The sequence below is a fragment of the Aphelocoma coerulescens genome, chromosome 2 (genome assembly GCF_041296385.1).
Source record: "Aphelocoma coerulescens isolate FSJ_1873_10779 chromosome 2, UR_Acoe_1.0, whole genome shotgun sequence".
Lineage (NCBI taxonomy): Eukaryota > Metazoa > Chordata > Aves > Passeriformes > Corvidae > Aphelocoma > Aphelocoma coerulescens.
In genome coordinates, this window is record NC_091015.1 from 62,696,509 (window position 1) to 62,712,018 (window position 15,510).

Consider the following 15,510-nt stretch of genomic DNA (forward strand, 5'->3'; position numbering starts at 1 on the left):
AGTACTTAACCCTTCCCAGGACTGCAAAACTTGCTCATCCGCAGAGGAATGCCACTTAACATTGGCACCTGATTGGTATTGTAAAGTATATTCAGATGAGACCATCTCCCTGTAGACCTTCAGTCTACTGCAGGCAGCAATTCACCACACCTCTCCTAAGTGGTTTTTCCCTGCATACTCTTGCACTGACCTTTGTAGCCCTTTAGAAAAGGAAATGTGACCGTGGTTTGAAACACAGCATTTTGAATTAAGTCAAAGGAATTCTGTATAGCAACATGTGCAGAAAACACTGACAAACTGTATAGATGCTGTTGAGTGTTGCTAGATGTCCTGGGCAGTCAAAGGAACTTTCATCAACAGAAACTCTGGCACATGGAGATTTTTCCTGATTTATACTCTGCCGTGTTAATATTAGCCTTTGCAACAAACCCATTTAAGATAGAAAACTCCTAACTGTACCTACACCAAGAAATTGGGATTCAAGAGCGCTAGATGCAAGATGTATATGGAGAAGGTGAAGAGTAAGTTCCCAATTCATATCAGTATCTTCAACTCCTTTCCAGCAGTTCAGTGCTTAACTACTGTTATCCACTTTTCCATCATTAGCATTTAGTTATGAATTTTATTACACAACCATAACATTTCTCTCCAAGCTGTAGTAAAGCAAAAAGAAAGCAAAGCCAGGAAGATATTTCAGGGCTATGAGTGTTCACCCAAAAGAGGTGATTTCTTTCAGAAACAATCCTCATTAAAAAAAAAAAAAAAAACCAAAACATAGTTTAGAAAATACTACATTTCACAGTTATTTAGTCATTGATGTGCATTAGATGCTCTATAAGAATTTAGTGTGGAAAGCAATTAGTATGTGAATACTATATGTACAACTGCGAGCAAAAATACAACTTTAGTTTTTAAATATGATGCTTCCAATAAAATTTGCAATACAAGTTGCTAGAGAAGCTGAGGGACCAAGGATGGAAAGGGAAAAAGGAAGATACCAAGGACAGATTTTTCCACTTAAAATCTTACACAAATTTGCACAAACACAGGCACTAAATCGTTCACCTGGGTAAATTCGTATCTTCAAACATTGTAATGTATTTTGGAAGTTATATTCAACTTTGTCTCTTCAGCATTGTGTTGAGGATTTCTTCTCTACCTCAGCAGTGACACCTGTTGCATAATATTACATAAGGCTAGGATGTGAAAGCATTGGAAGTGGCACTGACAGTAATGGTGGAGGAGCATTTTCCTAAACATGCAAATGTAAGCAGATGAGCAATGTAATTGAAAAAGCATTTTTTACATGTCTACATTCTGAACCATTTCAGGGCCTTCATAATACCATCAATTTGCAACACGTCACTGTATCTGAGTTTAGTTGAACAACCAGAAGAACTCTCTCATGTCAAGCCATAAGCACTATTCTGAAAATTCACTTTATATGACTTCATATTCTATCTAAGGCTATTCAAGCAGACAATTAGAATGAAGGGCAATCAAACTATAAAAATGTACAGAGGGGTGACATCTAAATGAAATAAAAATATTTTAATAAAAGGAATTTTCATCAGCTTGTAACTGCTTTGTGAGACTAGCTCCAAGCTTGGTTAAATTTAAGTATAATACAAAAGCATCAAAATTTCATTTTTTGACTCTTCTGATTAAAATGCTACTAGCATTTTAATATATATATACTATACAGTATATATTTCCTACAAATGAAAAAATTATTTAATAAACTCCAGTCCTGCAAAAGGGCTCTTCTTCCAGAACTACTTTTAGACACTAAATGTCTTCAAGACCATACTATTCCATGAAGGTCACAAGAAGTTTGTGTAGATAATCCCACTTGAGTATCAAAGCAAGTATCTTCCATACTTCCCAGAAAAAAAAAATTCATTGAATAATCCTGTAGCAACAAAATTAAATACAATTTTGCTGGTGAATGAAACCAGCCCATTACTATCACTGTGTGAGATATCCTGAAATTGTTGTCATTTTTCCAGTTGATCACCTGCTGTTCAAGAAAATGGTTGGGAGAGATTAACATTGAAAAATGCTTAGTGTTTCAGAACAAAACAGAAAGTAGTGTAATGTTTGATATTTTAAGCTAGTTTGAAAACAGTATTGTACGACAAATCAAGTGTCACATAACTGTAAGTCATATATTTTAGGTGAATATCACAGGATACTTTAAAAAAAGAAAGCATTATTTCTTTGTATCTCATTTATATATATCTAAACATTACATACAGTGGAGTGCATAATACTAGAGTTTCTTTTTGTTGTAATTAATTGCTCGAAACACGTTTGCTCAGGTATTTAATTAGTCTGAACGTTTTTTCCCCCACTAATCTGCTTATCTGAAGTCAACCAAATGCCGAGCTTAAAAGAGATATTTAAAAGGCAGGTGATAAAAGGCTTTTTATTCCTTAACTGAGGCACATGAATGTTGAGATAAAAATAATAACTGATGTAGGCTGTAAGTCCCAAACCTAGAAGAGTCTAAGTAACTGTTAGAAGTGTTTCTTTAATATTGTGAGTTCCAATTTTGCAGTGTTTGGTTTTGTGCCAATCAGAAAACAAAGCAGCAAACAAAGAATGTGGATCAGAAGTCACAAAATTTGACTTACATTAAAGGGAAGATCAAAGGAGGTGACTACTTCTACCTATGCTAAATAAGAGCCATACAACCAGTAAGGATAAAACAGAACAGAACAGCTGGAAGAGACCTACAATGATCATCTAAGTCCCATTGCCTGACTAATACTGTCCCTGCCCGGCTCCGTGGGGTCCTGTGTGCACCCACGGATGCACGGGTGGGTTCGCTATTATAGTCGGTAGCAAACAGTCAAGAGGGGCATTTGCGTGCGTTCCAGCAGGAGCATTTACTGCTGCTACACTGTCGAAGGTTGCAGAGGCAAATACCAACATGATCCCAAAGCCCACAGTTTTATCCAGGGGCAGGGAAAAGGCAGGACTAGGGAACGGGGACCAATGGGGAAGCTCTGGGGGAGTGACGAGGGGTAGAGGCTGACAGCCAACCGGGGAAATCAAACTGGGGTAGATTAACATAACAAAACAATGCATCGCGGGAGAAGCCTTTTTGGTCACCCTAACATGAAGTGGTTCCTGTGGTACTAGGGACTTGTCTTACTGAGAACTCTCTGTTCCTTTTAATGTATGTTCACTGGCCACCACCCTTGACCATTTCAGGGCTGACCAAAGTTAAAGCATGGCTTTAAGGGTACTGTCCAAATGCCTCTTCAGGACTGACATGGGCTGGGCATAGACAGGGGATGCATCAGCCACCTCTCCAGGAAGCCTATTCCAGGTTTTGGCCACCCTCTGGGTAAAGAAGTGTTTCCTCATATCAAGTCCAAACCTCCCCTGATGGGTGCAACTTTGAGCCATTCCCCATGTGTCCTGGCACTGGGAGAGGGGAAGAGGTCAGCACATCCCTCTCTACTTCACCTCCTCAGGAAGCTATAGGGAGCAGTGAGGTCACCCCTCAGCCTCATCCTCTCCAGACCAGACAAGCCAAGTGCCCTCAGCAGCTTCTCAGAGGACATTCCTACCAGTATCAGTGCCCTTCTCTGGATGTATTAGAGTCACAGAAGAGACATTTAAATATTTAAAATATTTAAGCAGTAGTAATAGTAATTGGAGATAAGGAACAATAAGTTATGGAGATGCACTGTTATGTAAACCCATGAAATTTAAACAGGAAAAACTATTTAAATTTTCTGCTGCTAAGATCTACCTGTGTTTTTAGATGGACATAAATTTTAAGATGAAAACTAAATAAAAAATTAGAAAATGCACTTCACAGAACAACTTTGTCTTATCACAGTATAGAAGAATTTTTCAGTGGCATGATCCACCTCTAGTATCTAGGTTCTGAGATTATGTAAAAGCCCAATATCATAGCATTTCCCTTGAGGACCCAATAATGTCAGAGACCTACTGGAAATCCCTTCCCATAAAGCTTATAGCATAATTTCTTCATAAACATAAATAAACTGGATTTACTTAGAGAACCTTTTGTTTTTTCTACAGAACTGGATCTGTATACCTGCAAACATTTTCTCACTCATCCAATACCACCATTTAGTTTAGATAAACAGAAGAAAAATATTATTCCAACATGTTCTTATCCTTTACTTCTATTTTATACCTGAAGAAATATTCTTTTGGAAAAAACTAAAAGTTCTGGGCTTTTGTTCGTGTATTCCTTAGTTTCCTGAATACAGCTGCCAGTATTCAACAGAAAGCTGGTTTTGAAAGATGATTACTGTTGACCTGACTCAGCCCATCCTCCAATTACAGAAAACCAGAAATTATCAAAACACAGTTGCCAAATAAAATTAATTGACAGTTACTACTGATATGGACTGCAATGGAATATGTAACCTGGTGAATTAGCAAAGACAGTAAAAGGAAGGATTTCTCATTAAAAAAGGAACTCACACTTTGGGATTTCTTCTCTGCTACACATGTATAAGATGATTTTGGAAATGAACCATATGAGCCCTATTCAATTCACCTACCATTAAACACTTGACTGAGGATTGCAAGATGGTAAACACATTTCCCTCATATAGGCAACAGAGAAAGACACATCCAGAGGGTGATTATGACTCTGATAATTGACTGCAATTATCATTACTATAATTATGACATGACTCCATTAATAATGGAGTGATCTTACAATAAAAATGTAACTACCTCAAATATCTCATGTAAATGCTTGGTTTTGTACTGAGATGTATCCAGGATTGTGTTTATTGATTCTTCACTGGCAAAATGTAGAAAATATTTCCACAATTTTTCAGAAGAATAAAAGGCACACAGGACACAAATAGATACAGAAAGGATACAATGTTGGGCTGGTTTCAGTTCAGTGGGCATTAGTCATCTGCCTTCTGATTTACAGCAGCAGAGGTGAAACAGGCTGCCAAAATGAATTCTCACTATATAATAAAATCCTCAATATTTCTGGGATTCACTGTCACTGCTACCACTGACAGATGTTCCTTATCAGCTGTTTCCTCTTTATGTATAGTAGAATATTCACAGGCTTAGAGTCAATACACTGTGGGTTGAAGGAAAAAGCAGTAATGCATTCAGAAAATGTGCCCTGAGTAAGTGGTAAGTGTCTAAAGTGTTAAAGGACAGCTCAGATGTGTGTACAATCCAGTTTTCCCTTTCAGCACTGACAAATGCTCAATCTTCAGTCAAGCTCTACTTACAGGCAGTTGACAGTTGGGGCTTGCCTGCATTCTCCCTTAATCCATCAACACATACTTGAAGAGAAAAGAGATACTCTATCTCCAGAAGAAATCTGGAGTTTTTTCAAATAGGCCTCATGGAGATATAGCTTACTTATTCTTCTGACATAAACACATCACTCAAGAAGACATCAAACAGAGCTGTCATAAATCTGATGCTTGCTTTTTTGTTGTTATTATTATTGCTGAGCTATTCAAGGCAATGATGTCTTGGCTGAACTTCATGAAGCTAAGTCATGCTAATCTAGGACCATTTTCAAACTTAAGAAGTATGGTACCACTACAAAAAATTATTTAGAAATGTCCCATATATGTAACTGGCACTCGAATGTAGCTACAAGATATTTAGCTTATACTTAACTTGTATTTGATTATTAAATTGTAGGTGTTTAATTTTGATTGCAGTCTTTTAAGGAAAAACAAGTAAATTAGTTAAAATCCAGCCTGCTTTCTCTGAGTTAGCTGCACATTGTGAACCACAGCATAGTCAATGGAGATTGGCTTTTAAAGACCTAAAATGCTTAAATCCGACTGTAAGTAGGTATAATTTTACAAGGAGATCTATGTTACTGGTGATCTTTGCAAGGAGCTGTGTAACATTACCTGTGGTTGTACGTTGATTAGGTAGCAAGAAAACAGATTCTGCTTCTACTGATGCAGACAGCAGTCACAGCAAAACCTGAAACATGTTGGGAGACTGTTCAGTCAGGTTTTGCATTTTAGTCTGTTAATGACAAATAACAGATGGACATTTATAGTTGTCTCTTGCAAAATTGGAGTAGTAAATACATTTTTCCCATTATCATTCATCAAGTAAGATGTAAGTTCTAAGTGACAGGCTAAATGCATCCTTTAGACATGTAGAATATGTTCTTTGTACTGTTGTGCTAGTGATGTTGAACCAATATGATTTTGTCATGGAAGCTAGCTGCCTGAATCTTTCTCCTGAAACTTTTCTGTTTGCAAAAGCTGTCAGAGTTTGAAACTGGTTTTAAGTTCAGAAACAACTGATATTTCAAATTTGAAATAAAATAACAGGCTTGAAAATATTTAGTGCTTTAAAATCATCTATTGTATCTTAGAAAATATGTGTAACCACAGAATTATTTGAGATGCAAATAGAGTGAACACAGAAGCCCCTCCAGAACTTCTTCTTAGTCCAGTTCTTGTTCTCATAGTAAATGACTTAAAGGAACCCAACAGCAATAAAAGTCTTCTTTTTATACCAGTATAAATGGCACAGTTTTATTTTACAAATTTACAAAACACTATTGGTTTTGATGGATTATGGTCCAGAAAAATGTTTTTGCTATATTTTGAAATCAGGTATTTATGAGTAAAACACACAATAGTTCAGCAACCTCATGCTACTGTGCAGTACTGAGATGTCTTTAGAAGTGTATTTTTCTTTTGCTCTTTAATGCCAAGATTCGCAAATTAATTTGAGAATAGGAGAACCATATGTTAAAATTTCATGTTTGTGATCAAATGACAATAGAGATCAGTTAGCTTTCCCTTTAACTTCATAAATATGTCTCCAAAATGTTTCCCAAAATCATCACAAAGATTAACAAAACTATCTATCACATGTAAGGACAGACGTCTAGAAATCAGCAATTAAAATTACTATCAATAATGCTGTCAAGGAAGAAAAGCGATTCAAAAAAAGTACTCAAGCTTCAACTCAAAAAGCAATAGCATAATTCACACTTAACGCTTAAGAAAAATAATTCTAATTTTAAAAAATTATCCCTATTAACTTTAACTTCCCTTTATTGTGATACTGAATGGAAGCTTCAGAATAGGAGCTTCTATTTTTAACATTTTTCTTAATCTTTGAATATCACTAAAGAAACCCTAAATGCTTCACAATCCTATCTTCTGCTTCTATGCACTGGTATCTCAAAGTAAAAATTCTTTTTAGTTTTACTTGATGATGATGGAAGAATCCTCCTCCCATCACTAGAGATATGACAGCAGACATAGCATTAGGTGCATGGTCCTCATGGCACGAAGTGCTTTTTGGTGTCTTGTTTTAAACTCTGGTCATAATGAAAGGCAAACGTGTGTTGTTTTCTCGTCAAGATGTTAGCAATCTGAGTGGAAGAGTTCAACTCCATTTTTAAATACGCTGGTTGATTAATGGATCCTAGCAGACATAAAATTGTTTCTGGAATACTCTTAAAAATTTCTTGATATTTTTTCTCTTATATACTTGAGATTTTCTATACAGCTAATTGTGTATCCTTGTATGCAGTGTTTCAGATACGTAGTTTTATGTACAATGTACTTTAAAGTTGCATTTCAGCCTTAAAAAGGGATTAATGGAGCCATCATTCTCAGTATTTGTTCCCTCAGCAATCGGAAAAGTCAATAAAAGATCTGTGTCCTTCTGCAGCACTGAAATGATGACGTCCGCTGCCAGGGGTTGGCCATGACATGCGGTGTGTGAGCAGCTGGCTCATGGGTCAGGCACAAAGGGTTACAGTGAATAGGGTGACATGAGACTGGAGACCTGTCACTAGTGGGGCTCCATCCTTGGCCCTGTGCTCTTCAACATCTTCATAAATGACCCAGACACAGGACTGGAAAGGATACTAAGTAAGTTGGCTGATGATATTAAATTGGGAGGAGCTATTGACTCCCTCAAAGGCAGAGAGGCCCTGCAGAGAGACCTGGACAAATTAGAGGGCTGGGAAACTGCAACCATATGAACAAACACAAATGCTGGATTCTGCACCTCAGATGGGGCAACCCTGAATGTATGGACAGACTGGGAAATGAGAGGCTAGAGGAAAGGGAGGAATGAGAGGCCTCAAGGAAAGGGACCTGGGGTCCTGGTTGATGGCAAATTGGTTATGAGTCAGCAGTGCCTGGCAGCCAGGAGAGCCATCTTTGTCCTGGAGTGCATCAGGCACAGTATTGCCAGTTGGGCAAGGGAGGGGCTTGTCCCACTCTCCTCTGCACTGGGGCAGCCTCGCCTTGAGTGCTGGGGGCAGTTTTGGCTGGCACAATATAAGAAAGATACAAAGCTGTTAGGAGGATATGAAGAGAAGGGATGGTGTAGTGGGGAAACCATAAAAGGAGCTTCTGAGGTCATTTATACTGTTAAATTTGGAGAAGAGAAGGTTGAAGGGAGACTTTATATCAATCTACAGCTTTCTCATGAGGAGAAGCAGTGAGGCAGGCACCTCTCTGTAGTGACCTGTGACAGAACCCAAAGAAATGGCAAGAAGTTTTGTCAGGGAGGTGTAGGTTGGATATTAGGAAAACGTTTTTCAGCTAGAGGGTGGTTGGGCACTGGAACGGGCTCCCCAGGGAGCACCAAACTTTACAGAGTTCAAGAAGCGTTTGGACAATGCTCTTGGGCATATGGTGTGACGCTTGGGATGTCCTGTGCAGAGCCAGGACTTGGAGTTTGATGATCCTTGTGGGACCCTTCCAACTCAAGTTATTCTATGATTCTAACTAAGGTGGCACTCTCTGAGGGACAGAACGAGGATCTAGAAGAACGGCAGACATCCCCATAACTTCTGATTATGCTTATGCCTGCTGATAGTTAGTTTTATGTGCTAACATGATAAGGTCATGTAGAAAGTCTATGGTTGTTCAGGAAATGCTTTCCTCTTAGAGGAGAAGTCTCAAATGACGTAAATCAGGGGGAAAATAATATGAAATTACTTGAATAATAAGCAATGAATACATTATTTCTAAATGTGTTGACATTCAAATATTCTATGAGAAAAAGCCAAAAATCAAGGCTGCTCTTCTTGCTCTAGATCAATTTCAATAAAATAAGTATTTATCAAATCACAGTGCTTTGCCTATTTGCTTTGCTGCTTAAGTTAATTTCACTATGGAGAATAAAAATCCTAATTTTGGAAACTTCTGAATAGACAATGTACATACATGCTTTTTAACACTTCTCATTGCCATACACCCATGACAGTTTGACTGCAATTCAACTTCTTTATGAAGGACAGTACTTGTGCTAATGGGGCCTAATTAACAAAAACCAGAGTTGACTCTACTATCTCGATTCCATGAACACTTGCAAGGTTTTCTAAAGCACTGAGGAGAGATTTGAATGGAGGGACTAGGAAAGGAGTAAAAATGAAGCAGGCACATGGTTTTCATTTGGGGTGGAGGGAGACTGTTATGAAATTTACTTGACTGCTGCAGGCAATATTGGAGATTAAATGGAAACTGGCTGAACCTTAGCTTCCAGTTTATAAAGAGCATTCACTCTATAAAGTTTCCTTATAGCACCTTTTTACATAATGAGCTTTAACTAAATTCTGTCAGCACGGAAACTGGTTCATATGGTTTAAGACGTGTCTTACTTCAGGAATTCAGAAGATTTTCCTTTCAAAGGCAGAGAAGAGCTTTAAAGGATGTCTTGACTTTTGAAGCAGTAGAGGTACTTTCCCATTTCTCAAGTTTTCAACTACAGGCATGAAAAAATCTATGGCAGGATGTTGATCTTGTCAGCTGCAATTATCTTTCACCTGATTATTCATATGCTATTTTACATAACTCTCAGCCCTTTGAAAAAGTGAATTTTCCCAATAGCTCTACAATTGCTAAGGAAAACAGGAAGGATGGAATATATAAATTGATGCAGTTTACATTTAATTTTCTTAATTTTCAAGCTTTTCCTTCTGTTCTGGGATCAGAAAAAAATTATCAATAATGGTCATTTCTGAAAGCTACTTTACTTATCAAAGTGGCTGTTCCTCCTTTTCTTTCTACTTTTTTGACCTTCAAGAACTTTCAGAAGCCTCAATCCAGCAAAAGTACTAGTTATGAGGAAAAGAACACAAGAAGCATCAGGATTTATCTTCCCTTGTTTTATTTGTTGATGTTGTTTTGAACTAAATTCAGCTCCTAAGCATTTTAAATAAAAATGATAAATGATTTTTGTACAGTTGTGCTTAGAGAGTATGTTGTTTCAGGCACTGTGCAGCCACAAAACCTGTGTTGCCATTCCAACTAGATGCAAAAACTTAACAGACTTAACCATTCAAACACTACTAACAACGTAGTAGTTTTATCCATACACAGTGTTCCTGGAAACTCAAACTAGTTACACTAATCACATGTGCAATTGCAACTGAGTTTGTATTTTCATAACACAAATTTTAAAATCAGTAGAGTTAAATTCTATTTTTTCTAATGAGATATTGTGGAGATTTTGAAGTTCTCTAGAAGAAAGGGAGAGTTTTTGACATTGTCCTTTTGCAAATAGTTCCTTTTTCAAACCACGGTTCAAGCCAAAAGGATAAAAAGAAGGAATTCTGAGGTCAAATGTGGTTGCTCAATTGGAAACTAAGTACTGGTATTCATGTTCTGATAACGTATGTGAATTTCGTCTCAAAACATTATTTGAGATTAAAGATAAAAAAGTTCTAAACCATCCTATTCCAAATGGCTGCAAAGCAATACTGTGCCTCATTCTTCTTTTTCAGATTAATTTATTCAAAGATTTACCAAACAGTTCAGGTTGAAAAATACCATCACCTAGGCAAATCAAGTATTGATTTGAACTTTTCAAAGGATTTTCCTTGTAAGCACTATTCAAATGAAATACTTTATAATGATTAGGGACTTAATGTCATTTTATTGAGAAATCTATTGATGTCTTTAGAAAGGCTAGGAAAGGCTATAGAAATGTAAAATATAGACAAATGTAAAATTTGATTCATATTTAATCAATACATATGTCATAATCCAGCAGAAGTTAAAACTCTATTTGAACAAAGGAGTTGTACAATGCAAACAGGTGATAAGTGAAAATGGCATCAGCCAAAGAACGTGATACTGACGCATGTATTAATTTGTTTATTTATAATTCTGAAACCAGAATTATCCCCTTGAACTCCATACACAATAAACAATTTTTTTGGCATACTAACTCAAAGAGGAAAGAATCAATTTTACAAGTGTAATATAAAATGTGATAGTTATACTGTTTTCTGGTTGTAATCAGCACTGTCTGATTGCCAGTAATTTGCTGAATGCCAAAGACATTCATGTCTGGCTAACAGTTGTTGGCTGATTTTGCTGAAAGCTGTGTGTCAGAACAAGACTCTGTTTGTGGTAAAATGGTTCGTGCAGGAAGGTAGGAAGCCGGCTTCCACATACTGCACCAATGATGCCTCTTCACAGCAACCACATTTTCCATTTTGGAGCCCTGCTCTAAGTCATCCTGAAGCCTCCACTGGGAGAACATAGGGGTAAGAGGGTATATCCTCTCCTCAAAGCCTCAGTTCCCAAATTCATTTATTTACCAAAATGAAAACAGGATGAAAATGGCTCTCTCAGCTAAATTAGTAATTGCTTATTTTAAGCAAACTAATAATACTTTGTCTTTCTTTCCCAAAGATCTCAATATTTTTTGCACTAGATAAACAAGCCTCAGATGATGTTAAGTATTACCTTTTCCAAATATTCTATTGGGTTATGAAAAGACAGTGAAAGGAAGGGATATGAAACAGAAGAATGCACTGCCATGTGTGCTGCTTTACAGAAAACCTGAAAAGAGCTATAGCACTAGCTGAATCACAGCTCCTCCTGGCAGCCCTTTAACTGAGGTGGGGGTCAGCATGCAGGATGGAAAAACTCAGCAAAGATGAGCCTGAGCACTTCCCAGCTCAACTCCACCTACTGAAATTGAAAGAGAAGTATCAACAGCAAACCCACTAATGCTCTTGTCTACCCCTTTCCCCCGAAGGCCAACCTGGACCAGTGATGAAGGGAACACTAATATAATCATCCTGGTAGGGGAGCTGCTTTATACCCTTCAAGAATGTCCCTGTAATGTAGTGCAATCCAGCCCTCAACTCCATGCCAGAGGCCACACAGGAACTACATGACACAAGCTGGGAACAATCCCAGGTTTCCCAGTAAAGAGACCTAACTCTTGATCATAAACCTATACTTTCTTTCTCCTCAATCCTTTATTTTATTTTCAGTAATAGATTCTAATTCCATCATAAGCCCATTAAAGTGCTGCATGCCAGTCCCTTGTCCTTCCTCAGCAGACCGCCCTGCAGGCCTGAAACCACTTCAGATGGCAATTTTTCAAGCCACGCTAATCAAAATGAAATATCTCTCAATTAATTATCGCTCTACAACCTGCATTCCAATCCCACTCCATAATTGACAATTACTTGCCCATTCTTCCTAACAAAGCCTGGAGTAAATTGGATAATTTTAGCATTTGTTTTATTTTGACTGTTCCTAAATTTAACGTGGGAAACTCTTTGCACCCACTCCCCTTTCCTGTTTTGGTAAAACAAGTTAGTTAGAACCAATGTCTTCACAATTAAATTTTCAACAACACATCAGGAAGGGCTTTGCCTCAGCTCTTTATTGATCTCATTATTACCAAAAGCATGTGGTTATAGCTATGTCTGGCACTTTATACTTTTTCTCATGACTTTAAAAGGTACTAAACAATATATTCAAAATATCATATTTAATATAAAAAATACATATTAAAGCTTCTGCTCCAATTTCTTCCAGACCAACATGTTGCAAAGTATTTCCCGGTTCATATTAAACACACACGAGAACATTTGCACTTATGGTTAGGAATAAGTTCTTGACCTTCTAAACTTGTATTGTTCCCTGATGAACACTCTGGTTCTAATTCCCTAAAAGGCCATGACCTGGTGTGTATCCAAGGTCAATTAAAATGAAGTCCTTAAAGCTTTTTCATATGAATTCTAACATGTTTTCTAAGAATTATAGTCTTAGACTTAACCCTCTGCTGTATAAGATTTTTCCAATATGAGTTTCTGATTACTCTGAGCAGCTGAGTGTTCCGTATTTTCTATCATTCATTCCCTGCACAAAACAGCCCTTCTGGCTTATCACCTTCCTCTTCATCACTGTGTCTTGGAATCAGAAGAATGAGAAGCATTAAAAATCTGGTCAGCCATCAAGGCCATTCTCTTACTTAGGCCCACCTACTTCTTACAGAGATGTTCATGCTGAAGTTTTCCAGTCTCATTTGAATCTCCTATGGTTTCATCTGCAGGGTAATGATTGATATTCAGCAGCTCTTCTCTTGCTGTTTGGTTTACGTTCTCCCTTTAAAAACCCTACTTCATCACCCATGACTTGACCATGTCCCATCTCACTTAGGCTGCTTCTGCTCAATGAGTTTTGCTGTACTCTGTAACATCCCTAGTCATGCAATCCAAGACAACAAATAATGCAGGAGAAAGTAAGACAAAGAAAAGACACAAAAGGCAAATTATTAAACACAAAAGACAAATAAGGCACTAGAGAGCTTCTAGCTGGGTGACTTCAGATGATATCAAGGGAGAGAAACCCCCCCCCACTGACAATCAGAACTCAGATTTCAGACCAGAATTAGCAAAGACAGCCAAGATGGGACTGCCAGAATTCACATCCATAAATAACCCAGTTCAGATTAATCACCAACAGGTGATTAAAAAGGAAAATAGTCAGAGGACTGTGGGAATGGGTTGTGAGTCTTGAAGAAAGGCAACTGGGACACGAGAGATGCAGAAGGAGGTATGTAAGGTAGAGCTAACAGAGAGAGCAGGCAGTAGCTTGGATGATTGCTGTCAAATAGCAGGACTGTGGCACGATAAAACACTTTCACTGAGCACACACGTGAAACAGTCAGCCAGGTAAAGCTCAATTGGAAATGCTATCAATCCCATTTGACGAACCAGGGGACTGGAACAAAAGAGATTTCTATTATTCTAGTGAGATTCAAAGGCCTTCGATTATTAGGTGCTCTTAGAATAACAATGTAAAACATGGAACGGTAATTACTGCATGCAGCAGGAAAGAGAGGCAATATCTTTTATTAGCTCAACCGATACAGCTAGAACACAAAATCTCACAAGCACACAAGGCCTTTTCTAGTATTTTTTTTTTTTAATTACTACCTCTTTTTAAATTGGTTTACGAATATTTTAGCACAAAGTTCTTTCTAGTGTTATGGCTATTATTTTTTCAATGGTACATAACTTGATAAAAGTGTTATTTGACTCATCCTCTGTAGATTTTAGTTCAATGTTGCTAAATTGTGGCTAAATCTTAAGCCACTGGCTGGACATGATTTTGAACTAAGTTTTCTATTTCTGTATGGATTTTTCAGCTCACTTTAAATTGCCAGCTTTTGACTGAAGCTTATCCGGGGCTAGCTAATCATCCAGAAAAACAGCCAAAATAGCTTTTCACAAAGTGATATTAAGAGAATAAAGAAGACAAGCAGGAAAACGCTGTACTTATCAGCGTAAATACCATATTTTACTTGTATTGCACTAAAGTATCAGGGATTTAATAAACTAGTGATTTAATAAGCTAGTTCCTTAAGTAGTAGGATTTATGAGGTTTTTTTAATCTGTAAATTAATAACATGGGAGTAATGATAATCTTACTGTGCTATCACACTGCAAGTTTGCTACAAGTCAGGCAGGCAATAACACTCCTGATATTCAGGAATGTCTGTACATACTCAGCTGGCATGCAGGTGTTCAGCTAATAAAACAGAAATAGAAATTTGACAGTTAGGCAGAAAGCTACCAGATGTTTCTGAGAAATAATTAGGAGAACAAAGGAGAGAGATGCACTGATATTGGTAAAAAAAACCACCCATCATTTTTTGCTTGTCTGGTATTTTGAATGTTTACATGGTAAAAAGAATTCTTCTACATTTAAAAACCGAAAGACTGTATTTGCAGCATATTGTATACAATTTTAGGGAAAATAATGTAGGAGATCCAGATAAAACATATAAAAATAACTGTAGAACTGCAGCACTATAAGGCAAGTAATTTTTTAAATAGGCAATTAAGATGGAGGCAAGTTAATGGCTCAGTTTGAAATGTGCTGAGTAATGAAGACCAGTTGCTTTAAATATTCAGCCATGGTAACCACAAGAACAGCAGTGATTAACACAATTCTTTTGGTAAATTGGAAATAAAAATTTAATAAAATACAGGGTTGAAATCTGATCTCATTTCTACTCACAGCACTAGAATAAGTCATTTGACATCTCTGAAAAAATTTACAGCTACATGTTCCTAAGTCCCAAAATTCTGCTCCAAGTACAATTTGAAAGAACATACACTTTTTATGCAGTAGCTTTATCAAGAAGCTCTTTAAAGTTTGTAACTATGGTCCCCCAGGCACGTCTGTTGTTTCAATAACCCTGTGTTTATCAGTCCCA

General features: G+C 37.3%; 1 protein-coding gene across 5 annotated transcripts in view; it reads right to left on the reverse strand.

Annotated features, from left to right (window-relative positions):
- The window catches only part of SUGCT (succinyl-CoA:glutarate-CoA transferase), a 341,829-nt gene that overhangs the window by 60,236 nt on the left and 266,083 nt on the right, over nt 1-15,510 (reverse strand). Inside the window, exon 13 of one of the 5 annotated variants that reach the window (XR_011149072.1) lies at nt 5,898-5,973. The exons of the other annotated variants lie outside the window; for them this stretch is intronic. The gene's annotated coding sequence lies outside the window, so the exon portion shown is untranslated. The remainder of the gene's footprint in view (nt 1-5,897; nt 5,974-15,510) is intronic. 5 annotated transcript variants of the gene reach the window in all.